Raw genomic sequence first — 26,126 nt, 5'->3', positions numbered from 1 at the left:
CTGCGCTGCCGAGGCTTGAAACGCTGATCGGAAATTTAAATATGTATTTCTCAACTGTCACAAATGAAGTGCCAGATAAATGGAGACTGTGCTGGTTTTTCAACACCTTAACTTGCATTCGACTGTTGTAAATGATGCACAATGTGAGGAAACAGCAGTTAACATCATAATCCTGACAGACGTAAGGAGGAGTGTACTTGAAAAAGGAATTGAAACATGCGTTTATTTTCTTCATGTAAGCACTTCCTGTGTTGTGGCTGTACAGCCATTTCGTGGTTGCTGCATTTGTCACATATTTATCGGTCAGAATATTTCAGGCAGACGGGTACAGCAGTAGAAGAGCTGAGTGGAAATAGTTTGAAACAAATATGGTAATGATTATGAAGGAAAAACAGAAAAAAGAAATGCCCCGGGTGAGGATCGAACTCACGACCTTCAGATTGCTCTGACATTGGAAGCTTGACTGATTATGAGACTGACGCGCTACCTACTGCGCTACCGAGGCTTGAAACGCTGATCAGAAATTTAGATATATATTTCTCAACTGTCACAAATCACGTGCCAGACAAATGGAGACTGTGCTGGTTTTTCAACACCTTAACTTGCATTCGACTGTTGTAAATGATGCACAATGTGAGGAAACAGCAGTTAACATCATAATCCTGACAGATGTAATGAGAAGTGTACATGAAAAAGGAATTGAAACATGCGTTTATTTTCTTCATGTAGGCACTTCCTGTGTTGTGGCTGTACTGCCATTTCGTGATAAATGGAGACTGTGCTGGTTTTTCAACACCTTAACTTGCATTCGACTGTTGTAAATGATGCACAATGTGAGGAAACAGCAGTTAACATCATAATCCTGACAGACATAAGGAGGAGTGTACTTGAAAAAGGAATTGAAACATGCGTTTATTTTCTTCATGTAAGCACTTCCTGTGTTGTGGCTGTACAGCCATTTCGTGGTTGCTGCATTTGTCACATATTTATCGGTCAGAATATTTCAGGCAGACGGGTACAGCAGTAGAAGAGCTGAGTAGAAATAGTTTGAAACAAATATGGTAATGATTATGAAGGAAAAACAGAAAAAAGAAATGCCCCGGGTGAGGATCGAACTCACGACCTTCAGATTGCTCTGACATTGGAAGCTTGACTGATTATGAGACTGACGCGCTACCTACTGCGCTACCGAGGCTTGAAACGCTGATCAGAAATTTAAATATATATTTCTCAACTGTCAAAAATCACGTGCCAGACAAATGGAGACTGTGCTGGTTTTTCAACACCTTAACTTGCATTCGACTGTTGTAAATGATGCACAATGTGAGGAAACAGCAGTTAACATCATAATCCTGACAGACGTAAGGAGGAGTGTATTTGAAAAAGGAATTGAAACATGCGTTTATTTTCTTCATGTAAGCACTTCCTGTGTTGTGGCTGTACAGCCATTTCGTGGTTGCTGCATTTGTCACATATTTATCGGTCAGAATATTTCAGGCAGACGGGTACAGCAGTAGAAGAGCTGAGTGGAAATAGTTTGAAACAAATATGGTAATGATTATGAAGGAAAAACAGAAAAAAGAAATGCCCCGGGTGAGGATCGAACTCACGACCTTCAGATTGCTCTGACATTGGAAGCTTGACTGATTATGAGACTGACGCGCTACCTACTGCGCTACCGAGGCTTGAAACGCTGATCAGAAATTTAGATATATATTTCTCAACTGTCACAAATCACGTGCCAGACAAATGGAGACTGTGCTGGTTTTTCAACACCTTAAATTGCATTCGACTGTTGTCAATGATGCACAATGTGAGGAAACAGCAGTTAACATCATAATCCTGACAGATGTAATGAGAAGTGTACATGAAAAAGGAATTGAAACATGCGTTTATTTTCTTCATGTAAGCACTTCCTGTGTTGTGGCTGTACTGCCATTTCGTGATAAATGGAGACTGTGCTGGTTTTTCAACACCTTAACTTGCATTCGACTGTTGTAAATGATGCACAATGTGAGGAAACAGCAGTTAACATCATAATCCTGAGAGACGTAAGGAGGAGTGTACTTGAAAAAGGAATTGAAACATGCGTTTATTTTCTTCATGTAAGCACTTCCTGTGTTGTGGCTGTACAGCCATTTCGTGGTTGCTGCATTTGTCACATATTTATCGGTCAGACTATTTCAGGCAGACGGGTACAGCAGTAGAAGAGCTGAGTGGAAATAGTTTGAAACAAATATGGTAATGATTATGAAGGAAAAACAGAAAAAAGAAATGCCCCGGGTGAGGATCGAACTCACGACCTTCAGATTGCTCTGACATTGGAAGCTTGACTGATTATGAGACTGACGCACTACCTACTGCGCTACCGAGGCTTGAAACGCTGATCGGAAATTTAAATATATATTTCTCAACTGTCACAAATGAAGTGCCAGACAAATGGAGACTGTGCTGGTTTTTCAACACCTTAAATTGCATTCGACTGTTGTAAATGATGCACAATGTGAGGAAACAGCAATTAACATCATAATCCTGACAGATGTAATGAGAAGTGTATTTGAAAAAGGAATTGAAACATGCGTTTATTTTTTTCATGTAAGTAGTTCCTGTGTTGTGGCTGTAAAGCCATTTCGAGTTTGCATCATTTGTCACATATTTGTCGGTCAGACTATTTCAGGCAGACGGGTACAGCAGTAGAAGAACTGAGTGGAAATAGTTTGAAACAAATATGGTAATGATTATGAAGGAAAAACAGAAAAAAAGGAATGCCCCGGGTGAGGATCGAACTCACGACCTTCAGATTGCTCTGACATTGGAAGCTTGACTGATTATGAGACTGACGCGCTACCTACTGCGCTGCCGAGGCTTGAAACGCTGATCGGAAATTTAGATATATATTTCTCAACTGTCACAAATGAAGTGCCAGACAAATGGAGACTGTGCTGGTTTTTCAACACCTTAAATTGCATTCGACTGTTGTAAATGATGCACAATGTGAGGAAACAGCAGTTAACATCACAATCCTGACAGATGTAATGAGAAGTGTATTTGAAAAAGGAATTGAAACATGCGTTTATTTTTTTCATGTAAGCAGTTCCTGTGTTGTGGCTGTACAGCCATTTCGAGTTTGCATCATTTGTCACATGTTTGTCGGTCAGACTATTTCAGGCAGACGGGCACAGCAGTAGAAGAACTGAGTGGAAATAGTTTGAAACAAATATGGTAATGATTATGAAGGAAAAACAGAAAAAAAGAAATGCCCCGGGTGAGGATCGAACTCACGACCTTCAGATTGCTCTGACATTGGAAGCTTGACTGATTATGAGACTGACGCGCTACCTACTGCGCTGCCGAGGCTTGAAACGCTGATCGGAAATTTAGATATATATTTCTCAACTGTCACAAATGAAGTGCCAGACAAATGGAGACTGTGCTGGTTTTTCAACACCTTAACTTGCATTCGACTGTTGTAAATGATGCACAATGTGAGGAAACAGCAGTTAACATCATAATCCTGACAGACGTAAGGAGGAGTGTACTTGAAAAAGGAATTGAAACATGCGTTTATTTTCTTCATGTAAGCACTTCCTGTGTTGTGGCTGTACAGCCATTTCGTGTTTGCTGCATTTGTCACATATTTATCGGTCAGACTATTTCAGGCAGACGGGTACAGCAGTAGAAGAGCTGAGTGGAAATAGTTTGAAACAAATATGGTAATGATTATGAAGGAAAAACAGAAAAAAGAAATGCCCCGGGTGAGGATCGAACTCACGACCTTCAGATTGCTCTGACATTGGAAGCTTGACTGATTATGAGACTGACGCACTACCTACTGCGCTGCCGAGGCTTGAAACGCTGATCGGAAATTTAAATATATATTTCTCAACTGTCACAAATCACGTGCCAGACAAATGGAGACTGTGCTGGTTTTTCAACACCTTAACTTGCATTCGACTGTTGTAAATGATGCACAATGTGAGGAAACAGCAGTTAACATCATAATCCTGACAGATGTAATGAGAAGTGTATTTGAAAAAGTAATTGAAACATGCGTTTATTTTTTTCATGTAAGCACTTCCTGTGTTGTGGCTGTACAGCCATTTCGAGTTTGCATCATTTGTCACATATTTGTCGGTCAGACTATTTCAGGCAGACGGGTACAGCAGTAGAAGAACTGAGTGGAAATAGTTTGAAACAAATATGGTAATGATTATGAAGGAAAAACAGAAAAAAAGAAATGCCCCGGGTGAGGATCGAACTCACGACCTTCAGATTGCTCTGACATTGGAAGCGTGACTGATTATGAGACTGACGCGCTACCTACTGCGCTGCCGAGGCTTGAAACGCTGATCGGAAATTTAGATATATATTTCTCAACTGTCACAAATGAAGTGCCAGACAAATGGAGACTGTGCTGGTTTTTCAACACCTTAACTTGCATTCGACTGTTGTAAATGATGCACAATGTGAGGAAACAGCAGTTAACATCATAATCCTGACAGACGTAAGGAGGAGTGTACTTGAAAAAGGAATTGAAACATGCGTTTATTTTCTTCATGTAAGCACTTCCTGTGTTGTGGCTGTACAGCCATTTCGTGGTTGCTGCATTTGTCACATACTTATCGGTCAGACTATTTCAGGCAGACGGGTACAGCAGTAGAAGAGCTGAGTGGAAATAGTTTGAAACAAATATGGTAATGATTATGAAGGAAAAACAGAAAAAAGAAATGCCCCGGGTGAGGATCGAACTCACGACCTTCAGATTGCTCTGACATTGGAAGCTTGACTGATTATGAGACTGACGCGCTACCTACTGCGCTGCCGAGGCTTGAAACGCTGATCGGAAATTTAAATATATATTTCTCAACTGTCACAAATGAAGTGCCAGATAAATGGAGACTGTGCTGGTTTTTCAACACCTTAACTTGCATTCGACTGTTGTAAATGATGCACAATGTGAGGAAACAGCAGTTAACATCATAATCCTGAGAGACGTAAGGAGGAGTGTACTTGAAAAAGGAATTGAAACATGCGTTTATTTTCTTCATGTAAGCACTTCCTGTGTTGTGGCTGTACAGCCATTTCGTGGTTGCTGCATTTGTCACATATTTATCGGTCATACTATTTCAGGCAGACGGGTACAGCAGTAGAAGAGCTGAGTGGAAATAGTTTGAAACAAATATGGTAATGATTATGAAGGAAAAACAGAAAAAAGAAATGCCCCGGGTGAGGATCGAACTCACGACCTTCAGATTGCTCTGACATTGGAAGCTTGACTGATTATGAGACTGACGCGCTACCTACTGCGCCACCGAGGCTTGAAACGCTGATCAGAAATTTAGATATATATTTCTCAACTGTCACAAATCACGTGCCAGACAAATGGAGACTGTGCTGGTTTTTCAACACCTTAACTTGCATTCGACTGTTGTAAATGATGCACAATGTGAGGAAACAGCAGTTAACATCATAATCCTGACAGATGTAATGAGAAGTGTACATGAAAAAGGAATTGAAACATGCGTTTATTTTCTTCATGTAAGCACTTCCTGTGTTGTGGCTGTACTGCCATTTCGTGATAAATGGAGACTGTGCTGGTTTTTCAACACCTTAACTTGCATTCGACTGTTGTAAATGATGCACAATGTGAGGAAACAGCAGTTAACATCATAATCCTGAGAGACGTAAGGAGGAGTGTACTTAAAAAAGGAATTGAAACATGCGTTTATTTTCTTCATGTAAGCACTTCCTGTGTTGTGGCTGTACAGGCATTTCGTGGTTGCTGCATTTGTCACATATTTATCGGTCAGACTATTTCAGGCAGACGGGTACAGCAGTAGAAGAGCTGAGTGGAAATAGTTTGAAACAAATATGGTAATGATTATGAAGGAAAAACAGAAAAAAGAAATGCCCCGGGTGAGGATCGAACTCACGACCTTCAGATTGCTCTGACATTGGAAGCTTGACTGATTATGAGACTGACGCGCTACCTACTGCGCCACCGAGGCTTGAAACGCTGATCGGAAATTTAAATATATATTTCTCAAGTGTCACAAATCACGTGCCAGACAAATGGAGACTGTGCTGGTTTTTCAACACCTTAACTTGCATTCGACTGTTGTAAATGATGCACAATGTGAGGAAACAGCAGTTAACATCATAATCCTGACAGATGTAATGAGAAGTGTATTTGAAAAAGGAATTGAAACATGCGTTTATTTTTTTCATGTAAGCACTTCCTGTGTTGTGGCTGTACTGCCATTTCGTGATAAATGGAGACTGTGCTGGTTTTTCAACACCTTAACTTGCATTCGACTGTTGTAAATGATGCACAATGTGAGGAAACAGCAGTTAACATCATAATCCTGACAGACGTAAGGAGGAGTGTACTTGAAAAAGTAATTGAAACATGCGTTTATTTTCTTCATGTAAGCACTTCCTGTGTTGTGGCTGTACAGCCATTTCGTGGCTGCTGCATTTGTCACATATTTATCGGTCAGACTATTTCAGGCAGACGGGTACAGCAGTAGAAGAGCTGAGTGGAAATAGTTTGAAACAAATATGGTAATGATTATGAAGGAAAAACAGAAAAAAAGAAATGCCCCGGGTGAGGATCGAACTCACGACCTTCAGATTGCTCTGACATTGGAAGCTTGACTGATTATGAGACTGACGCGCTACCTACTGCGCCACCGAGGCTTGAAACGCTGATCAGAAATTTAGATATATATTTCTCAAGTGTCACAAATCACGTGCCAGACAAATGGAGACTGTGCTGGTTTTTCAACACCTTAACTTGCATTCGACTGTTGTAAATGATGCACAATGTGAGGAAACAGCAGTTAACATCATAATCCTGAGAGACGTAAGGAGGAGTGTACTTGAAAAAGGAATTGAAACATGCGTTTATTTTCTTCATGTAAGCACTTCCTGTGTTGTGGCTGTACAGCCATTTCGTGTTTGCTGCATTTGTCACATACTTATCGGTCAGACTATTTCAGGCAGACGGGTACAGCAGTAGAAGAGCTGAGTAGAAATAGTTTGAAACAAATATGGTAATGATTATGAAGGAAAAACAGAAAAAAGAAATCCCCGGGTGAGGATCGAACTCACGACCTTCAGATTGCTCTGACATTGGAAGCTTGACTGATTATGAGACTGACGCGCTACCTACTGCGCTACCGAGGCTTGAAACGCTGATCGGAAATTTAAATATATATTTCTCAACTGTCACAAATGAAGTGCCAGATAAATGGAGACTGTGCTGGTTTTTCAACACCTTAACTTGCATTCGACTGTTGTAAATGATGCACAATGTGAGGAAACAGCAGTTAACATCATAATCCTGAGAGACGTAAGGAGGAGTGTACTTGAAAAAGGAATTGAAACATGCGTTTATTTTCTTCATGTAAGCACTTCCTGTGTTGTGGCTGTACATCCATTTCGTGGTTGCTGCATTTGTCACATATTTATCGGTCAGACTATTTCAGGCAGACGGGTACAGCAGTAGAAGAGCTGAGTGGAAATAGTTTGAAACAAATATGGTAATGATTATGAAGGAAAAACAGAAAAAAAAGAAATGCCCCGGGTGAGGATCGAACTCACGACCTTCAGATTGCTCTGACATTGGAAGCTTGACTGATTATGAGACTGACGCGCTACCTACTGCGCTACCGAGGCTTGAAACGCTGATCGGAAATTTAAATATATATTTCTCAACTGTCACAAATCACGTGCCAGACAAATGGAGAGTGTGATGGTTTTTCAACACCTTAACTTGCATTCGACTGTTGTAAATGATGCACAATGTGAGGAAACAGCAGTTAACATCATAATCCTGACAGATGTAATGAGAAGTGTACATGAAAAAGGAATTGAAACATGCGTTTATTTTCTTCATGTAAGCACTTCCTGTGTTGTGGCTGTACTGCCATTTCGTGATAAATGGAGACTGTGCTGGTTTTTCAACACCTTAACTTGCATTCGACTGTTGTAAATGATGCACAATGTGAGGAAACAGCAGTTAACATCATAATCCTGAGAGACGTAAGGAGGAGTGTACTTAAAAAAGGAATTGAAACATGCGTTTATTTTCTTCATGTAAGCACTTCCTGTGTTGTGGCTGTACATGCATTTCGTGGTTGCTGCATTTGTCACATATTTATCGGTCAGACTATTTCAGGCAGACGGGTACAGCAGTAGAAGAGCTGAGTGGAAATAGTTTGAAACAAATATGGTAATGATTATGAAGGAAAAACAGAAAAAAGAAATGCCCCGGGTGAGGATCGAACTCACGACCTTCAGATTGCTCTGACATTGGAAGCTTGACTGATTATGAGACTGACGCGCTACCTACTGCGCTACCGAGGCTTGAAACGCTGATCGGAAATTTAAATATATATTTGTCAAGTGTCACAAATCACGTGCCAGACAAATGGAGACTGTGCTGGTTTTTCAACACCTTAACTTGCATTCGACTGTTGTAAATGATGCACAATGTGAGGAAACAGCAGTTAACATCATAATCCTGACAGACGTAAGGAGGAGTGTACTTGAAAAAGGAATTGAAACATGCGTTTATTTTCTTCATGTAAGCACTTCCTGTGTTGTGGCTGTACAGCCATTTCGTGTTTGCTGCATTTGTCACATATTTATCGGTCAGAATATTTCAGGCAGACGGTTACAGCAGTAGAAGAGCTGAGTGGAAATAGTTTGAAACAAATATGGTAATGATTATGAAGGAAAAACAGAAAAAAGAAATGCCCCGGGTGAGGATCGAACTCACGACCTTCAGATTGCTCTGACATTGGAAGCTTGACTGATTATGAGACTGACGCGCTACCTACTGCGCCACCGAGGCTTGAAACGCTGATCAGAAATTTAGATATATATTTCTCAAGTGTCACAAATCACGTGCCAGACAAATGGAGACTGTGCTGGTTTTTCAACACCTTAACTTGCATTCGACTGTTGTAAATGATGCACAATGTGAGGAAACAGCAGTTAACATCATAATCCTGACAGATGTAATGAGAAGTGTACATGAAAAAGGAATTGAAACATGCGTTTATTTTCTTCATGTAAGCACTTCCTGTGTTGTGGCTGTACTGCCATTTCGTGATAAATGGAGACTGTGCTGGTTTTTCAACACCTTAACTTGCATTTGACTGTTGTAAATGATGCACAATGTGAGGAAACAGCAGTTAACATCATAATCCTGAGAGACGTAAGGAGGAGTGTACTTAAAAAAGGAATTGAAACATGCGTTTATTTTCTTCATGTAAGCACTTCCTGTGTTGTGGCTGTACATGCATTTCGTGGTTGCTGCATTTGTCACATATTTATCGGTCAGACTATTTCAGGCAGACGGGTACAGCAGTAGAAGAGCTGAGTGGAAATAGTTTGAAACAAATATGGTAATGATTATGAAGGAAAAACAGAAAAAAGAAATGCCCCGGGTGAGGATCGAACTCACGACCTTCAGATTGCTCTGACATTGGAAGCTTGACTGATTATGAGACTGACGCACTACCTACTGCGCTACCGAGGCTTGAAACGCTGATCGGAAATTTAAATATATATTTGTCAAGTGTCACAAATCACGTGCCAGACAAATGGAGACTGTGCTGGTTTTTCAACACCTTAACTTGCATTCGACTGTTGTAAATGATGCACAATGTGAGGAAACAGCAGTTAACATCATAATCCTGAGAGACGTAAGGAGGAGTGTACTTGAAAAAGGAATTGAAACATGCGTTTATTTTCTTCATGTAAGCACTTCCTGTGTTGTGGCTGTACAGCCATTTCGTGGTTGCTGCATTTGTCACATATTTATCGGTCAGAATATTTCAGGCAGACGGGTACAGCAGTAGAAGAGCTGAGTGGAAATAGTTTGAAACAAATATGGTAATGATTATGAAGGAAAAACAGAAAAAAGAAATGCCCCGGGTGAGGATCGAACTCACGACCTTCAGATTGCTCTGACATTGGAAGCTTGACTGATTATGAGACTGACGCGCTACCTACTGCGCCACCGAGGCTTGAAACGCTGATCAGAAATTTAGATATATATTTCTCAACTGTCACAAATCACGTGCCAGACAAATGGAGACTGTGCTGGTTTTTCAACACCTTAACTTGCATTCGACTGTTGTAAATGATGCACAATGTGAGGAAACAGCAGTTAACATCATAATCCTGACAGATGTAATGAGAAGTGTACATGAAAAAGGAATTGAAACATGCGTTTATTTTCTTCATGTAAGCACTTCCTGTGTTGTGGCTGTACTGCCATTTCGTGATAAATGGAGACTGTGCTGGTTTTTCAACACCTTAACTTGCATTCGACTGTTGTAAATGATGCACAATGTGAGGAAACAGCAGTTAACATCATAATCCTGAGAGACGTAAGGAGGAGTGTACTTAAAAAAGGAATTGAAACATGCGTTTATTTTCTTCATGTAAGCACTTCCTGTGTTGTGGCTGTACTGCCATTTCGTGATAAATGGAGACTGTGCTGGTTTTTCAACACCTTAACTTGCATTCGACTGTTGTAAATGATGCACAATGTGAGGAAACAGCAGTTAACATCATAATCCTGAGAGACGTAAGGAGGAGTGTACTTGAAAAAGGAATTGAAACATGCGTTTATTTTCTTCATGTAAGCACTTCCTGTGTTGTGGCTGTACAGCCATTTCGTGGTTGCTGCATTTGTCACATATTTATCGGTCAGACTATTTCAGGCAGACGGGTACAGCAGTAGAAGAGGTTTGTGGAAATAGTTTGAAACAAATATGGTAATGATTATGAAGGAAAAACAGAAAAAAGAAATGCCCCGGGTGAGGATCGAACTCACGACCTTCAGATTGCTCTGACATTGGAAGCTTGACTGATTATGAGACTGACGCGCTACCTACTGCGCCACCGAGGCTTGAAACGCTGATCGGAAATTTAAATATATATTTGTGAAGTGTTACAAATCACGTGCCAGACAAATGGAGACTGTGCTGGTTTTTCAACACCTTAACTTGCATTCGACTGTTGTAAATGATGCACAATGTGAGGAAACAGCAGTTAACATCATAATCCTGAGAGACGTAAGGAGGAGTGTACTTGAAAAAGGAATTGAAACATGCGTTTATTTTCTTCATGTAAGCACTTCCTGTGTTGTGGCTGTACAGCCATTTCGTGGTTGCTGCATTTGTCACATACTTATCGGTCAGACTATTTCAGGCAGACGGGTACAGCAGTAGAAGAGCTGAGTGGAAATAGTTTGAAACAAATATGGTAATGATTATGAAGGAAAAACAGAAAAAAGAAATGCCCCGGGTGAGGATCGAACTCACGACCTTCAGATTGCTCTGACATTGGAAGCTTGACTGATTATGAGACTGACGCACTACCTACTGCGCTACCGAGGCTTGAAACGCTGATCGGAAATTTAAATATATATTTGTCAAGTGTCACAAATCACGTGCCAGACAAATGGAGACTGTGCTTGTTTTTCAACACCTTAACTTGCATTCGACTGTTGTAAATGATGCACAATGTGAGGAAACAGCAGTTAACATCATAATCCTGAGAGACGTAAGGAGGAGTGTACTTGAAAAAGGAATTGAAACATGCGTTTATTTTCTTCATGTAAGCACTTCCTGTGTTGTGGCTGTACAGCCATTTCGTGGTTGCTGCATTTGTCACATATTTATCGGTCAGACTATTTCAGGCAGACGGGTACAGCAGTAGAAGAGCTGAGTGGAAATAGTTTGAAACAAATATGGTAATGATTATGAAGGAAAAACAGAAAAAAGAAATGCCCCGGGTGAGGATCGAACTCACGACCTTCAGATTGCTCTGACATTGGAAGCTTGACTGATTATGAGACTGACGCGCTACCTACTGCGCCACCGAGGCTTGAAACGCTGATCAGAAATTTAGATATATATTTCTCAACTGTCACAAATCACGTGCCAGACAAATGGAGACTGTGCTGGTTTTTCAACACCTTAACTTGCATTCGACTGTTGTAAATGATGCACAATGTGAGGAAACAGCAGTTAACATCATAATCCTGACAGATGTAATGAGAAGTGTACATGAAAAAGGAATTGAAACATGCGTTTATTTTCTTCATGTAAGCACTTCCTGTGTTGTGGCTGTACTGCCATTTCGTGATAAATGGAGACTGTGCTGGTTTTTCAACACCTTAACTTGCATTCGACTGTTGTAAATGATGCACAATGTGAGGAAACAGCAGTTAACATCATAATCCTGAGAGACGTAAGGAGGAGTGTACTTGAAAAAGGAATTGAAACATGCGTTTATTTTCTTCATGTAAGCACTTCCTGTGTTGTGGCTGTACAGCCATTTCGTGGTTGCTGCATTTGTCACATATTTATCGGTCAGACTATTTCAGGCAGACGGGTACAGCAGTAGAAGAGCTTTGTGGAAATAGTTTGAAACAAATATGGTAATGATTATGAAGGAAAAACAGAAAAAAGAAATGCCCCGGGTGAGGATCGAACTCAGGACCTTCAGATTGCTCTGACATTGGAAGCTTGACTGATTATGAGACTGACGCGCTACCTACTGCGCTACCGAGGCTTGAAACGCTGATCGGAAATTTAAATATATATTTGTGAAGTGTCACAAATCACGTGCCAGACAAATGGAGACTGTGCTGGTTTTTCAACACCTTAACTTGCATTCGACTGTTGTAAATGATGCACAATGTGAGGAAACAGCAGTTAACATCATAATCCTGAGAGACGTAAGGAGGAGTGTACTTGAAAAAGGAATTGAAACATGCGTTTATTTTCTTCATGTAAGCACTTCCTGTGTTGTGGCTGTACAGCCATTTCGTGGTTGCTGCATTTGTCACATACTTATCGGTCAGACTATTTCAGGCAGACGGGTACAGCAGTAGAAGAGCTGAGTAGAAATAGTTTGAAACAAATATGGTAATGATTATGAAGGAAAAACAGAAAAAAGAAATGCCCCGGGTGAGGATCGAACTCACGACCTTCAGATTGCTCTGACATTGGAAGCTTGACTGATTATGAGACTGACGCGCTACCTACTGCGCTACCGAGGCTTGAAACGCTGATCGGAAATTTAAATATATATTTCTCAACTGTCACAAATGAAGTGCCAGATAAATGGAGACTGTGCTGGTTTTTCAACACCTTAACTTGCATTCGACTGTTGTAAATGATGCACAATGTGAGGAAACAGCAGTTAACATCATAATCCTGACAGACGTAAGGAGGAGTGTACTTGAAAAAGGAATTGAAACATGCGTTTATTTTCTTCATGTAAGCACTTCCTGTGTTGTGGCTGTACAGCCATTTCGTGGTTGCTGCATTTGTCACATATTTATCGGTCAGACTATTTCAGGCAGACGGGTACAGCAGTAGAAGAGCTGAGTGGAAATAGTTTGAAACAAATATGGTAATGATTATGAAGGAAAAACAGAAAAAAGAAATGCCCCGGGTGAGGATCGAACTCACGACCTTCAGATTGCTCTGACATTGGAAGCTTGACTGATTATGAGACTGACGCGCTACCTACTGCGCCACCGAGGCTTGAAAAGCTGATCAGAAAATTAGATATATATTTCTCAAGTGTCACAAATCACGTGCCAGACAAATGGAGACTGTGCTGGTTTTTCAACACCTTAACTTGCATTCGACTGTTGTAAATGATGCACAATGTGAGGAAACAGCAGTTAACATCATAATCCTGACAGATGTAATGAGAAGTGTACATGAAAAAGGAATTGAAACATGCGTTTATTTTCTTCATGTAAGCACTTCCTGTGTTGTGGCTGTACTGCCATTTCGTGATAAATGGAGACTGTGATGGTTTTTCAACACCTTAACTTGCATTCGACTGTTGTAAATGATGCACAATGTGAGGAAACAGCAGTTAACATCATAATCCTGAGAGACGTAAGGAGGAGTGTACTTAAAAAAGGAATTGAAACATGCGTTTATTTTCTTCATGTAAGCACTTCCTGTGTTGTGGCTGTACAGGCATTTCGTGGTTGCTGCATTTGTCACATATTTATCGGTCAGACTATTTCAGGCAGACGGGTACAGCAGTAGAAGAGCTGAGTGGAAATAGTTTGAAACAAATATGGTAATGATTATGAAGGAAAAACAGAAAAAAGAAATGCCCCGGGTGAGGATCGAACTCACGACCTTCAGATTGCTCTGACATTGGAAGCTTGACTGATTATGAGACTGACGCGCTACCTACTACGCTACCGAGGCTTGAAACGCTGATCGGAAATTTAAATATATATTTCTCAACTGTCACAAATCACGTGCCAGACAAATGGAGACTGTGCTGGTTTTTCAACACCTTAACTTGCATTCGACTGTTGTAAATGATGCACAATGTGAGGAAACAGCAGTTAACATCATAATCCTGACAGATGTAATGAGAAGTGTATTTGAAAAAGGAATTGAAACATGCGTTTATTTTTTTCATGTAAGCACTTCCTGTGTTGTGGCTGTACAGCCATTTCGAGTTTGCATCATTTGTCACATATTTGTCGGTCAGACTATTTCAGGCAGACGGGTACAGCAGTAGAAGAACTGAGTGGAAGTAGTTTGAAACAAATATGGTAATGATTATGAAGGAAAAACAGAAAAAAAAGAAATGCCCCGGGTGAGGATCGAACTCACGACCTTCAGATTGCTCTGACATTGGAAGCTTGACTGATTATGAGACTGACGCGCTACCTACTGCGCTACCGAGGCTTGAAACGCTGATCGGAAATTTAAATATATATTTCTCAACTGTCACAAATCACGTGCCAGACAAATGGAGACTGTGCTGGTTTTTCAACACCTTAACTTGCATTCGACTGTTGTAAATGATGCACAATGTGAGGAAACAGCAGTTAACATCATAATCCTGACAGATGTAATGAGAAGTGTATTTGAAAAAGGAATTGAAACATGCGTTTATTTTTTTCATGTAAGCACTTCCTGTGTTGTGGCTGTACAGCCATTTCGAGTTTGCATCATTTGTCACATATTTGTCGGTCAGACTATTTCAGGCAGACGGGTACAGCAGTAGAAGAACTGAGTGGAAATAGTTTGAAACAAATATGGTAATGATTATGAAGGAAAAACAGAAAAAAAAGAAATGCCCCGGGTGAGGATCGAACTCACGACCTTCAGATTGCTCTGACATTGGAAGCTTGACTGATTATGAGACTGACGCGCTACCTACTACGCTACCGAGGCTTGAAACGCAGATCGGAAATTTAGATATATATTTCTCAACTGTCACAAATCACGTGCCAGACAAATGGAGACTGTGCTGGTTTTTCAACACCTTAACTTGCATTCGACTGTTGTAAATGATGCACAATGTGAGGAAACAGCAGTTAACATCATAATCCTGAGAGACGTAAGGAGGAGTGTACTTGAAAAAGGAATTGAAACATGCGTTTATTTTCTTCATGTAAGCACTTCCTGTGTTGTGGCTGTACAGCCATTTCGTGGTTGCTGCATTTGTCACATATTTATCGGTCAGACTATTTCAGGCAGACGGGTACAGCAGTAGAAGAGCTGAGTGGAAATAGTTTGAAACAAATATGGTAATGATTATGAAGGAAAAATAGAAAAAAAACATGCCCCGGGTGAGGATCGAACTCACGACCTTCAGATTGCTCTGACATTGGAAGCTTGACTGATTATGAGACTGACGCACTACCTACTGCGCTACCGAGGCTTGAAACGCTGATCGGAAATTTAAATATATATTTCTCAACTGTCACAAATCACGTGCCAGACAAATGGAGACTGTGCTGGTTTTTCAACACCTTAACTTGCATTCGACTGTTGTAAATGATGCACAATGTGAGGAAACAGCAGTTAACATCATAATCCTGACAGATGTAATGAGAAGTGTATTTGAAAAAGGAATTGAAACATGCGTTTATTTTTTTCATGTAAGCACTTCCTGTGTTGTGGCTGTACAGCCATTTCGAGTTTGCATCATTTGTCACATATTTGTCGGTCAGACTATTTCAGGCAGACGGGTACAGCAGTAGAAGAGCTGAGTGGAAATAGTTTGAAACAAATATGGTAATGATTATGAAGGAAAAACAGAAAAAAGAAATGCCCCGGGTGAGGATCGAACTCACGACCTTCAGATTGCTCTGACATTGGAAGCTTGACTGATTATGAGACTGACGCACTACCTACTGCGCTACCGAGGCTTGAAACGCTGATCGGAAATTTAAATATATATTTCTCAACTGTCACAAATCACGTGCCAGACAAATGGAGACTGTGCTGGTTTTTCAACACCTTAACTTGCATTCGACTGTTGTAAATGATGCACAATGTGAGGAAACAGCAGTTAACATCATAATCCTGACAGATGTAATGAGAAGTGTATTTGAAAAAGGAATTGAAACATGCGTTTATTTTTTTCATGTAAGCACTTCCTGTGTTGTGGCTGTACAGCCATTTCGAGTTTGCATCATTTGTCACATATTTGTCGGTCAGACTATTTCAGGCAGACGGGTACAGCAGTAGAAGAACTGAGTGGAAATAGTTTGAAACAAAGATGGTAATGATTATGAAGGAAAAACAGAAAAAAAGAAATGCCCCGGGTGAGTATCGAACTCACGACCTTCAGATTGCTCTGACATTGGAAGCTTGACTGATTATGAGACTGACGCGCTACCTACTGCGCTACCGAGGCTTGAAACGCTGATCGGAAATTTAGATATATATTTCTCAACTGTCACAAATGAAGTGCCAGATAAATGGAGACTGTGCTGGTTTTTCAACACCTTAACTTGCATTCGACTGTTGTAAATGATGCACAATGTGAGGAAACAGCAGTTAACATCATAATCCTGACAGACGTAAGGAGGAGTGTACTTGAAAAAGGAATTGAAACATGCGTTTATTTTCTTCATGTAAGCACTTCCTGTGTTGTGGCTGTACAGGCATTTCGTGATAAATGGAGACTGTGCTGGTTTTTCAACACCTTAACTTGCATTCGACTGTTGTAAATGATGCACAATGTGAGGAAACAGCAGTTAACATCATAATCCTGAGAGACGTAAGGAGGAGTGTACTTGAAAAAGGAATTGAAACATGCGTTTATTTTCTTCATGTAAGCACTTCCTGTGTTGTGGCTGTACAGCCATTTCGTGGTTGCTGCATTTGTCACATATTTATCGGTCAGACTATTTCAGGCAGACGGGTACAGCAGTAGAAGAGCTGAGTGGAAATAGTTTGAAACAAATATGGTAATGATTATGAAGGAAAAACAGAAAAAAGAAATGCCCCGGGTGAGGATCGAACTCACGACCTTCAGATTGCTCTGACATTGGAAACTTGACTGATTATGAGACTGACGCGCTACCTACTGCGCTACCGAGGCTTGAAACGCTGATCGGAAATTTAAATATATATTTCTCAACTGTCACAAATCACGTGCCAGACAAATGGAGACTGTGCTGGTTTTTCAACACCTTAACTTGCATTCGACTGTTGTAAATGATGCACAATGTGAGGAAACAGCAGTTAACATCATAATCCTGACAGATGTAATGAGAAGTGTATTTGAAAAAGGAATTGAAACATGCGTTTATTTTTTTCATGTAAGCACTTCCTGTGTTGTGGCTGTACAGCCATTTCGAGTTTGCATCATTTGTCACATATTTGTCGGTCAGACTATTTCAGGCAGACGGGTACAGCAGTAGAAGAACTGAGTGGAAATAGTTTGAAACAAATATGGTAATGATTATGAAGGAAAAACAGAAAAAAAGAAATGCCCCGGGTGAGGATCGAACTCACGACCTTCAGACTGCTCTGACATTGGAAGCTTGACTGATTATGAGACTGACGCGCTACCTACTGCGCTACCGAGGCTTGAAACGCTGATCGGAAATTTAGATATATATTTCTCAACTGTCACAAATGAAGTGCCAGACAGATGGAGACTGTGCTGGTTTTTCAACACCTTTACTTGCATTCGACTGTTGTAAATGATGCACAATGTGAGGAAACAGCAGTTAACATCATAATCCTGAGAGACGTAAGGAGGAGTGTACTTGAAAAAGGAATTGAAACATGCGTTTATTTTCTTCATGTAAGCACTTCCTGTGTTGTGGCTGTACTGCCATTTCGTGATAAATGGAGACTGTGCTGGTTTTTCAACACCTTAACTTGCATTCGACTGTTGTAAATGATGCACAATGTGAGGAAACAGCAGTTAACATCATAATCCTGAGAGACGTAAGGAGGAGTGTACTTGAAAAAGGAATTGAAACATGCGTTTATTTTCTTCATGTAAGCACTTCCTGTGTTGTGGCTGTACAGCCATTTCGTGGTTGCTGCATTTGTCACATACTTATCGGTCAGACTATTTCAGGCAGACGGGTACAGCAGTAGAAGAGCTGAGTAGAAATAGTTTGAAACAAATATGGTAATGATTATGAAGGAAAAACAGAAAAAAGAAATGCCCCGGGTGAGGATCGAACTCACGACCTTCAGATTGCTCTGACATTGGAAGCTTGACTGATTATGAGACTGACGCGCTACCTACTGCGCTACCGAGGCTTGAAACGCTGATCGGAAATTTAAATATATATTTCTCAACTGTCACAAATGAAGTGCCAGATAAATGGAGACTGTGCTGGTTTTTCAACACCTTAACTTGCATTCGACTGTTGTAAATGATGCACAATGTGAGGAAACAGCAGTTAACATCATAATCCTGAGAGACGTAAGGAGGAGTGTACTTGAAAAAGGAATTGAAACATGCGTTTATTTTCTTCATGTAAGCACTTCCTGTGTTGTGGCTGTACAGCCATTTCGTGGTTGCTGCATTTGTCACATATTTATCGGTCAGACTATTTCAGGCAGACGGGTACAGCAGTAGAAGAGCTGAGTGGAAATAGTTTGAAACAAATATGGTAATGATTATGAAGGAAAAACAGAAAAAAGAAATGCCCCGGGTGAGGATCGAACTCACGACCTCCAGATTGCTCTGACATTGGAAGCTTGACTGATTATGAGACTGACGCGCTACCTACTGCGCTACCGAGGCTTGAAACGCTGATCGGAAATTTAAATATATATTTCTCAACTGTCACAAATCACGTGCCAGACAAATGGAGACTGTGCTGGTTTTTCAACACCTTAACTTGCATTCGACTGTTGTAAATGATGCACAATGTGAGGAAACAGCAGTTAACATCATAATCCTGACAGATGTAATGAGAAGTGTATTTGAAAAAGGAATTGAAACATGCGTTTATTTTTTTCATGTAAGCACTTCCTGTGTTGTGGCTGTACAGCCATTTCGAGTTTGCATCATTTGTCACATATTTGTCGGTCAGACTATTTCAGGCAGACGGGTACAGCAGTAGAAGAACTGAGTGGAAATAGTTTGAAACAAATATGGTAATGATTATGAAGGAAAAACAGAAAAAAAGAAATGCCCCGGGTGAGGATCGAACTCACGACCTTCAGATTGCTCTGACATTGGAAGCTTGACTGATTATGAGACTGACGCGCTAACTACTGCGCTACCGAGGCTTGAAACGCTGATCGGAAATTTAGATATATATTTCTCAACTGTCACAAATGAAGTGCCAGACAGATGGAGACTGTGCTGGTTTTTCAACACCTTTACTTGCATTCGACTGTTGTAAATGATGCACAATGTGAGGAAACAGCAGTTAACATCATAATCCTGAGAGACGTAAGGAGGAGTGTACTTGAAAAAGGAATTGAAACATGCGTTTATTTTCTTCATGTAAGCACTTCCTGTGTTGTGGCTGTACTGCCATTTCGTGATAAATGGAGACTGTGCTGGTTTTTCAACACCTTAACTTGCATTCGACTGTTGTAAATGATGCACAATGTGAGGAAACAGCAGTTAACATCATAATCCTGAGAGACGTAAGGAGGAGTGTACTTGAAAAAGGAATTGAAACATGCGTTTATTTTCTTCATGTAAGCACTTCCTGTGTTGTGGCTGTACAGCCATTTCGTGGTTGCTGCATTTGTCACATACTTATCGGTCAGACTATTTCAGGCAGACGGGTACAGCAGTAGAAGAGCTGAGTAGAAATAGTTTGAAACAAATATGGTAATGATTATGAAGGAAAAACAGAAAAAAGAAATGCCCCGGGTGAGGATCGAACTCACGACCTTCAGATTGCTCTGACATTGGAAGCTTGACTGATTATGAGACTGACGCGCTACCTACTGCGCTACCGAGGCTTGAAACGCTGATCGGAAATTTAAATATATATTTCTCAACTGTCACAAATGAAGTGCCAGATAAATGGAGACTGTGCTGGTTTTTCAACACCTTAACTTGCATTCGACTGTTGTAAATGATGCACAATGTGAGGAAACAGCAGTTAACATCATAATCCTGAGAGACGTAAGGAGGAGTGTACTTGAAAAAGGAATTGAAACATGCGTTTATTTTCTTCATGTAAGCACTTCCTGTGTTGTGGCTGTACAGCCATTTCGTGGTTGCTGCATTTGTCACATATTTATCGGTCAGAATATTTCAGGCAGACGGGTACAGCAGTAGAAGAGCTGAGTGGAAATAGTTTGAAACAAATATGGTAATGATTATGAAGGAAAAACAGAAAAAAGAAATGCCCCGGGTGAGGATCGAACTCACGACCTTCAGATTGCTCTGACATTGGAAGCTTGACTGATTATGAGACTGACGCGCTACCTACTGCGCCACCGAGGCTTGAAACGCTGATCAGAAATTTAGATATATATTTCTCAAGTGTCACAAATCACGTGCCAGACAAATGGAGACTGTGCTGGTTTTTCAACACCTTAACTTGCATTCGACTGTTGTAAATGATGCACAATGTGAGGAAACAGCAGTTAACATCATAATCCTGACAGATGTAATGAGAAGTGTACATGAAAAAGGAATTGAAACATGCGTTTATTTTCTTCATGTAAGCACTTCCTGTGTTGTGGCTGTACTGCCATTTCGTGATAAATGGAGACTGTGCTGGTTTTTCAACACCTTAACTTGCATTCGACTGTTGTAAATGATGCACAATGTGAGGAAACAGCAGTTAACATCATAATCCTGAGAGACGTAAGGAGGAGTGTACTTAAAAAAGGAATTGAAACATGCGTTTATTTTCTTCATGTAAGCACTTCCTGTGTTGTGGCTGTACAGGCATTTCGTGGTTGCTGCATTTGTCACATATTTATCGGTCAGACTATTTCAGGCAGACGGGTACAGCAGTAGAAGAGCTGAGTGGAAATAGTTTGAAACAAATATGGTAATGATTATGAAGGAAAAACAGAAAAAAGAAATGCCCCGGGTGAGGATCGAACTCACGACCTTCAGATTGCTCTGACATTGGAAGCTTGACTGATTATGAGACTGACGCGCTACCTACTGCGCTACCGAGGCTTGAAACGCTGATCGGAAATTTAAATATATATTTCTCAACTGTCACAAATCACGTGCCAGACAAATGGAGACTGTGCTGGTTTTTCAACACCTTAACTTGCATTCGACTGTTGTAAATGATGCACAATGTGAGGAAACAGCAGTTAACATCATAATCCTGACAGATGTAATGAGAAGTGTATTTGAAAAAGGAATTGAAACATGCGTTTATTTTTTTCATGTAAGCACTTCCTGTGTTGTGGCTGTACAGCCATTTCGAGTTTGCATCATTTGTCACATATTTGTCGGTCAGACTATTTCAGGCAGACGGGTACAGCAGTAGAAGAACTGAGTGGAAATAGTTTGAAACAAATATGGTAATGATTATGAAGGAAAAACAGAAAAAAAAGAAATGCCCCAGGTGAGGATCGAACTCACGACCTTCAGATTGCTCTGACATTGGAAGCTTGACTGATTATGAGACTGACGCGCTACCTACTACGCTACCGAGGCTTGAAACGCAGATCGGAAATTTAGATATATATTTCTCAAGTGTCACAAATCACGTGCCAGACAAATGGAGACTGTGCTGGTTTTTCAACACCTTAACTTGCATTCGACTGTTGTAAATGATGCACAATGTGAGGAAACAGCAGTTAACATCATAATCCTGAGAGACGTAAGGAGGAGTGTACTTGAAAAAGGAATTGAAACATGCGTTTATTTTCTTCATGTAAGCACTTCCTGTGTTGTGGCTGTACAGCCATTTCGTGGTTGCTGCATTTGTCACATATTTATCGGTCAGACTATTTCAGGCAGACGGGTACAGCAGTAGAAGAGCTGAGTGGAAATAGTTTGAAACAAATATGGTAATGATTATGAAGGAAAAACAGAAAAAAGAAATGCCCCGGGTGAGGATCGAACTCACGACCTTCAGATTGCTCTGACATTGGAAGCTTGACTGATTATGAGACTGACGCACTACCTACTGCGCTACCGAGGCTTGAAACGCTGATCGGAAATTTAGATATATATTTCTCAACTGTCACAAATCACGTGCCAGACAAATGGAGACTGTGCTGGTTTTTCAACACCTTAACTTGCATTCGACTGTTGTAAATGATGCACAATGTGAGGAAACAGCAGTTAACATCATAATCCTGACAGATGTAATGAGAAGTGTACATGAAAAAGGAATTGAAACATGCGTTTATTTTCTTCATGTAAGCACTTCCTGTGTTGTGGCTGTACAGCCATTTCGTGGTTGCTGCATTTGTCACATATTTGTCGGTCAGACTATTTCAGGCAGACGGGTACAGCAGTAGAAGAACTGAGTGGAAATAGTTTGAAACAAATATGGTAATGATTATGAAGGAAAAACAAAAAAAAAAAGAAATGCCCCGGGTGAGGATCGAACTCACGACCTTCAGATTGCTCTGACATTGGAAGCTTGACTGATTATGAGACTGACGCGCTACCTACTGCGCTACCGAGGCTTGAAACGCAGATCGGAAATTTAGATATATATTTCTCAAGTGTCACAAATCACGTGCCAGACAAAAGGAGACTGTGCTGGTTTTTCAACACCTTAACTTGCATTCGACTGTTGTAAATGATGCACAATGTGAGGAAACAGCAGTTAACATCATAATCCTGAGAGACGTAAGGAGGAGTGTACTTGAAAAAGGAATTGAAACATGCGTTTATTTTCTTCATGTAAGCACTTCCTGTGTTGTGGCTGTACAGCCATTTCGTGGTTGCTGCATTTGTCACATATTTATCGGTCAGACTATTTCAGGCAGACGGGTACAGCAGTAGAAGAGCTGAGTGGAAATAGTTTGAAACAAATATGGTAATGATTATGAAGGAAAAACAGAAAAAAGAAATGCCCCGGGTGAGGATCGAACTCACGACCTTCAGATTGCTCTGACATTGGAAGCTTGACTGATTATGAGACTGACGCGCTACCTACTGCGCTACCGAGGCTTGAAACGCTGATCGGAAATTTAAATATATATTTCTCAACTGTCACAAATCACGTGCCAGACAAATGGAGACTGTGCTGGTTTTTCAACACCTTAACTTGCATTCGACTGTTGTAAATGATGCACAATGTGAGGAAACAGCAGTTAACATCATAATCCTGACAGATGTAATGAGAAGTGTATTTGAAAAAGGAATTGAAACATGCGTTTATTTTTTTCATGTAAGCACTTCCTGTGTTGTGGCTGTACAGCCATTTCGAGTTTGCATCATTTGTCACATATTTGTCGGTCAGACTATTTCAGGCAGACGGGTACAGCAGTAGAAGAACTGAGTGGAAATAGTTTGAAACAAATATGGTAATGATTATGAAGGAAAAACAGAAAAAAAGAAATGCCCCGGGTGAGGATCGAACTCACGACCTTCAGATTGCTCTGACATTGGAAGCTTGACTGATTATGAGACTGACGCGCTACCTACTGCGCTACCGAGGCTTGAAACGCTGATCGGAAATTTAAATATATATTTCTCAACTGTCACAAATCACGTGCCAGACAAATGGAGACTGTGCTGGTTTTTCAACACCTTAACTTGCATTCGACTGTTGTAAATGATGCACAATGTGAGGAAACAGCAGTTAACATCATAATCCTGACAGATGTAATGAGAAGTGTATTTGAAAAAGGAATTGAAACATGCGTTTATTTTTTTCATGTAAGCACTTCCTGTGTTGTGGCTGTACAGCCATTTCGAGTTTGCATCATTTGTCACATATTTGTCGGTCAGACTATTTCAGGCAGACGGGTACAGCAGTAGAAGAACTGAGTGGAAATAGTTTGAAACAAATATGGTAATGATTATGAAGGAAAAACAGAAAAAAAGAAATGCCCCAGGTGAGGATCGAACTCACGACCTTCAGATTGCTCTGACATTGGAAGCTTGACTGATTATGAGACTGACGCGCTAACTACTGCGCTACCGAGGCTTGAAACGCTGATCGGAAATTTAGATATATATTTCTCAACTGTCACAAATGAAGTGCCAGACAAATGGAGACTGTGCTGGTTTTTCAACACCTTAACTTGCATTCGACTGTTGTAAATGATGCACAATGTGAGGAAACAGCAGTTAACATCATAATCCTGACAGACGTAAGGAGGAGTGTACTTGAAAAAGGAATTGAAACTTGCGTTTATTTTCTTCATGTAAGCACTTCCTGTGTTGTGGCTGTACTGCCATTTCGTGATAAATGGAGACTGTGCTGGTTTTTCAACACCTTAACTTGCATTCGACTGTTGTAAATGATGCACAATGTGAGGAAACAGCAGTTAACATCATAATCCTGAGAGACGTAAGGAGGAGTGTACTTGAAAAAGGAATTGAAACATGCGTTTATTTTCTTCATGTAAGCACTTCCTGTGTTGTGGCTGTACAGCCATTTCGTGGTTGCTGCATTTGTCACATACTTATCGGTCAGACTATTTCAGGCAGACGGGTACAGCAGTAGAAGAGCTGAGTAGAAATAGTTTGAAACAAATATGGTAATGATTATGAAGGAAAAACAGAAAAAAAGAAATGCCCCGGGTGAGGATCGAACTCACGACCTTCAGATTGCTCTGACATTGGAAGCTTGACTGATTATGAGACTGACGCGCTACCTACTGCGCTACCGAGGCTTGAAACGCTGATCGGAAATTTAAATATATATTTCTCAACTGTCACAAATGAAGTGCCAGATAAATGGAGACTGTGCTGGTTTTTCAACACCTTAACTTGCATTCGACTGTTGTAAATGATGCACAATGTGAGGAAACAGCAGTTAACATCATAATCCTGACAGATGTAATGAGAAGTGTATTTGAAAAAGGAATTGAAACATGCGTTTATTTTCTTCATGTAAGCACTTCCTGTGTTGTGGCTGTACAGCCATTTCGAGTTTGCATCATTTGTCACATACTTATCGGTCAGACTATTTCAGGCAGACGGGTACAGCAGTAGAAGAACTGAGTGGAAATAGTTTGAAACAAATATGGTAATGATTATGAAGGAAAAACAGAAAAAAGAAATGCCCCGGGTGAGGATCGAACTCACGACCTTCAGATTGCTCTGACATTGGAAGCTTGACTGATTATGAGACTGACGCGCTACCTACTGCGCTACCGAGGCTTGAAACGCTGATCGGAAATTTAAATATATATTTCTCAACTGTCAGAAATGAAGTGCCAGACAAATGGAGACTGTGCTGGTTTTTCAACACCTTAACTTGCATTCGACTGTTGTAAATGATGCACAATGTGAGGAAACAGCAGTTAACATCATAATCCTGACAGATGTAATGAGAAGTGTATTTGAAAAAGGAATTGAAACATGCGTTTATTTTTTTCATGTAAGCACTTCCTGTGTTGTGGCTGTACAGCCATTTCGAGTTTGCATCATTTGTCACATATTTGTCGGTCAGACTATTTCAGGCAGACGGGTACAGCAGTAGAAGAACTGAGTGGAAATAGTTTGAAACAAATATGGTAATGATTATGAAGGAAAAACAGAAAAAAAAGAAATGCCCCGGGTGAGGATCGAACTCACGACCTTCAGATTGCTCTGACATTGGAAGCTTGACTGATTATGAGACTGACGAGCTACCTACTACGCTACCGAGGCTTGAAACGCTGATCGGAAATTTAAATATATATTTCTCAACTGTCACAAATCACGTGCCA

General features: G+C 40.5%; 25 non-coding genes across 25 annotated transcripts; all 25 read right to left on the bottom strand.

Moving 5' to 3' along the window:
* Nucleotides 1-405: 405 nt before the first annotated feature.
* On the bottom strand, nucleotides 406-505 carry Trnam-cau (transfer RNA methionine (anticodon CAU)). The gene is made up of 2 exons: nucleotides 469-505; nucleotides 406-441 (listed from the first exon to the last, which is right to left on the bottom strand). It is a non-coding gene; the product is annotated as a tRNA-Met (tRNA).
* A 590-nt stretch (nucleotides 506-1,095) lies between these two features.
* Trnam-cau (transfer RNA methionine (anticodon CAU)) lies at nucleotides 1,096-1,195 on the bottom strand. The gene is made up of 2 exons: nucleotides 1,159-1,195; nucleotides 1,096-1,131 (listed from the first exon to the last, which is right to left on the bottom strand). It is a non-coding gene; the product is annotated as a tRNA-Met (tRNA).
* Nucleotides 1,196-1,585: 390 nt separating this feature from the next.
* Trnam-cau (transfer RNA methionine (anticodon CAU)) lies at nucleotides 1,586-1,685 on the bottom strand. The gene is made up of 2 exons: nucleotides 1,649-1,685; nucleotides 1,586-1,621 (listed from the first exon to the last, which is right to left on the bottom strand). It is a non-coding gene; the product is annotated as a tRNA-Met (tRNA).
* Nucleotides 1,686-5,218: 3,533 nt separating this feature from the next.
* Nucleotides 5,219-5,318, bottom strand: Trnam-cau (transfer RNA methionine (anticodon CAU)). The gene is made up of 2 exons: nucleotides 5,282-5,318; nucleotides 5,219-5,254 (listed from the first exon to the last, which is right to left on the bottom strand). It is a non-coding gene; the product is annotated as a tRNA-Met (tRNA).
* Nucleotides 5,319-5,908: 590 nt separating this feature from the next.
* On the bottom strand, nucleotides 5,909-6,008 carry Trnam-cau (transfer RNA methionine (anticodon CAU)). The gene is made up of 2 exons: nucleotides 5,972-6,008; nucleotides 5,909-5,944 (listed from the first exon to the last, which is right to left on the bottom strand). It is a non-coding gene; the product is annotated as a tRNA-Met (tRNA).
* Nucleotides 6,009-6,599: 591 nt separating this feature from the next.
* Nucleotides 6,600-6,699, bottom strand: Trnam-cau (transfer RNA methionine (anticodon CAU)). The gene is made up of 2 exons: nucleotides 6,663-6,699; nucleotides 6,600-6,635 (listed from the first exon to the last, which is right to left on the bottom strand). It is a non-coding gene; the product is annotated as a tRNA-Met (tRNA).
* Nucleotides 6,700-7,580: 881 nt separating this feature from the next.
* Trnam-cau (transfer RNA methionine (anticodon CAU)) lies at nucleotides 7,581-7,680 on the bottom strand. The gene is made up of 2 exons: nucleotides 7,644-7,680; nucleotides 7,581-7,616 (listed from the first exon to the last, which is right to left on the bottom strand). It is a non-coding gene; the product is annotated as a tRNA-Met (tRNA).
* A 590-nt stretch (nucleotides 7,681-8,270) lies between these two features.
* On the bottom strand, nucleotides 8,271-8,370 carry Trnam-cau (transfer RNA methionine (anticodon CAU)). The gene is made up of 2 exons: nucleotides 8,334-8,370; nucleotides 8,271-8,306 (listed from the first exon to the last, which is right to left on the bottom strand). It is a non-coding gene; the product is annotated as a tRNA-Met (tRNA).
* A 390-nt stretch (nucleotides 8,371-8,760) lies between these two features.
* Trnam-cau (transfer RNA methionine (anticodon CAU)) lies at nucleotides 8,761-8,860 on the bottom strand. The gene is made up of 2 exons: nucleotides 8,824-8,860; nucleotides 8,761-8,796 (listed from the first exon to the last, which is right to left on the bottom strand). It is a non-coding gene; the product is annotated as a tRNA-Met (tRNA).
* Nucleotides 8,861-9,940: 1,080 nt separating this feature from the next.
* On the bottom strand, nucleotides 9,941-10,040 carry Trnam-cau (transfer RNA methionine (anticodon CAU)). Its single transcript has 2 exons — nucleotides 10,004-10,040; nucleotides 9,941-9,976 (listed from the first exon to the last, which is right to left on the bottom strand). It is a non-coding gene; the product is annotated as a tRNA-Met (tRNA).
* Nucleotides 10,041-10,830: 790 nt separating this feature from the next.
* Trnam-cau (transfer RNA methionine (anticodon CAU)) lies at nucleotides 10,831-10,930 on the bottom strand. The gene is made up of 2 exons: nucleotides 10,894-10,930; nucleotides 10,831-10,866 (listed from the first exon to the last, which is right to left on the bottom strand). It is a non-coding gene; the product is annotated as a tRNA-Met (tRNA).
* Nucleotides 10,931-11,810: 880 nt separating this feature from the next.
* On the bottom strand, nucleotides 11,811-11,910 carry Trnam-cau (transfer RNA methionine (anticodon CAU)). Its single transcript has 2 exons — nucleotides 11,874-11,910; nucleotides 11,811-11,846 (listed from the first exon to the last, which is right to left on the bottom strand). It is a non-coding gene; the product is annotated as a tRNA-Met (tRNA).
* Nucleotides 11,911-12,990: 1,080 nt separating this feature from the next.
* Trnam-cau (transfer RNA methionine (anticodon CAU)) lies at nucleotides 12,991-13,090 on the bottom strand. Its single transcript has 2 exons — nucleotides 13,054-13,090; nucleotides 12,991-13,026 (listed from the first exon to the last, which is right to left on the bottom strand). It is a non-coding gene; the product is annotated as a tRNA-Met (tRNA).
* A 390-nt stretch (nucleotides 13,091-13,480) lies between these two features.
* Nucleotides 13,481-13,580, bottom strand: Trnam-cau (transfer RNA methionine (anticodon CAU)). The gene is made up of 2 exons: nucleotides 13,544-13,580; nucleotides 13,481-13,516 (listed from the first exon to the last, which is right to left on the bottom strand). It is a non-coding gene; the product is annotated as a tRNA-Met (tRNA).
* Nucleotides 13,581-14,662: 1,082 nt separating this feature from the next.
* Nucleotides 14,663-14,762, bottom strand: Trnam-cau (transfer RNA methionine (anticodon CAU)). The gene is made up of 2 exons: nucleotides 14,726-14,762; nucleotides 14,663-14,698 (listed from the first exon to the last, which is right to left on the bottom strand). It is a non-coding gene; the product is annotated as a tRNA-Met (tRNA).
* A 2,553-nt stretch (nucleotides 14,763-17,315) lies between these two features.
* Nucleotides 17,316-17,415, bottom strand: Trnam-cau (transfer RNA methionine (anticodon CAU)). The gene is made up of 2 exons: nucleotides 17,379-17,415; nucleotides 17,316-17,351 (listed from the first exon to the last, which is right to left on the bottom strand). It is a non-coding gene; the product is annotated as a tRNA-Met (tRNA).
* Nucleotides 17,416-18,496: 1,081 nt separating this feature from the next.
* On the bottom strand, nucleotides 18,497-18,596 carry Trnam-cau (transfer RNA methionine (anticodon CAU)). The gene is made up of 2 exons: nucleotides 18,560-18,596; nucleotides 18,497-18,532 (listed from the first exon to the last, which is right to left on the bottom strand). It is a non-coding gene; the product is annotated as a tRNA-Met (tRNA).
* Nucleotides 18,597-20,167: 1,571 nt separating this feature from the next.
* Nucleotides 20,168-20,267, bottom strand: Trnam-cau (transfer RNA methionine (anticodon CAU)). The gene is made up of 2 exons: nucleotides 20,231-20,267; nucleotides 20,168-20,203 (listed from the first exon to the last, which is right to left on the bottom strand). It is a non-coding gene; the product is annotated as a tRNA-Met (tRNA).
* Nucleotides 20,268-20,657: 390 nt separating this feature from the next.
* Nucleotides 20,658-20,757, bottom strand: Trnam-cau (transfer RNA methionine (anticodon CAU)). The gene is made up of 2 exons: nucleotides 20,721-20,757; nucleotides 20,658-20,693 (listed from the first exon to the last, which is right to left on the bottom strand). It is a non-coding gene; the product is annotated as a tRNA-Met (tRNA).
* A 590-nt stretch (nucleotides 20,758-21,347) lies between these two features.
* Trnam-cau (transfer RNA methionine (anticodon CAU)) lies at nucleotides 21,348-21,447 on the bottom strand. Its single transcript has 2 exons — nucleotides 21,411-21,447; nucleotides 21,348-21,383 (listed from the first exon to the last, which is right to left on the bottom strand). It is a non-coding gene; the product is annotated as a tRNA-Met (tRNA).
* A 1,375-nt stretch (nucleotides 21,448-22,822) lies between these two features.
* On the bottom strand, nucleotides 22,823-22,922 carry Trnam-cau (transfer RNA methionine (anticodon CAU)). Its single transcript has 2 exons — nucleotides 22,886-22,922; nucleotides 22,823-22,858 (listed from the first exon to the last, which is right to left on the bottom strand). It is a non-coding gene; the product is annotated as a tRNA-Met (tRNA).
* Nucleotides 22,923-23,312: 390 nt separating this feature from the next.
* Nucleotides 23,313-23,412, bottom strand: Trnam-cau (transfer RNA methionine (anticodon CAU)). Its single transcript has 2 exons — nucleotides 23,376-23,412; nucleotides 23,313-23,348 (listed from the first exon to the last, which is right to left on the bottom strand). It is a non-coding gene; the product is annotated as a tRNA-Met (tRNA).
* Nucleotides 23,413-23,803: 391 nt separating this feature from the next.
* Trnam-cau (transfer RNA methionine (anticodon CAU)) lies at nucleotides 23,804-23,903 on the bottom strand. Its single transcript has 2 exons — nucleotides 23,867-23,903; nucleotides 23,804-23,839 (listed from the first exon to the last, which is right to left on the bottom strand). It is a non-coding gene; the product is annotated as a tRNA-Met (tRNA).
* A 1,082-nt stretch (nucleotides 23,904-24,985) lies between these two features.
* Nucleotides 24,986-25,085, bottom strand: Trnam-cau (transfer RNA methionine (anticodon CAU)). Its single transcript has 2 exons — nucleotides 25,049-25,085; nucleotides 24,986-25,021 (listed from the first exon to the last, which is right to left on the bottom strand). It is a non-coding gene; the product is annotated as a tRNA-Met (tRNA).
* A 390-nt stretch (nucleotides 25,086-25,475) lies between these two features.
* On the bottom strand, nucleotides 25,476-25,575 carry Trnam-cau (transfer RNA methionine (anticodon CAU)). The gene is made up of 2 exons: nucleotides 25,539-25,575; nucleotides 25,476-25,511 (listed from the first exon to the last, which is right to left on the bottom strand). It is a non-coding gene; the product is annotated as a tRNA-Met (tRNA).
* Between the last annotated feature and the right edge of the window lie 551 nt (nucleotides 25,576-26,126).

The sequence above is a fragment of the Haliotis asinina genome, chromosome 2 (assembly GCF_037392515.1).
Source record: "Haliotis asinina isolate JCU_RB_2024 chromosome 2, JCU_Hal_asi_v2, whole genome shotgun sequence".
Taxonomy (NCBI): Eukaryota; Metazoa; Mollusca; class Gastropoda; order Lepetellida; family Haliotidae; genus Haliotis; species Haliotis asinina.
Note: the sequence above shows the minus strand (reverse complement) of the source record. Positions and strands in the feature narration are given on the sequence as shown.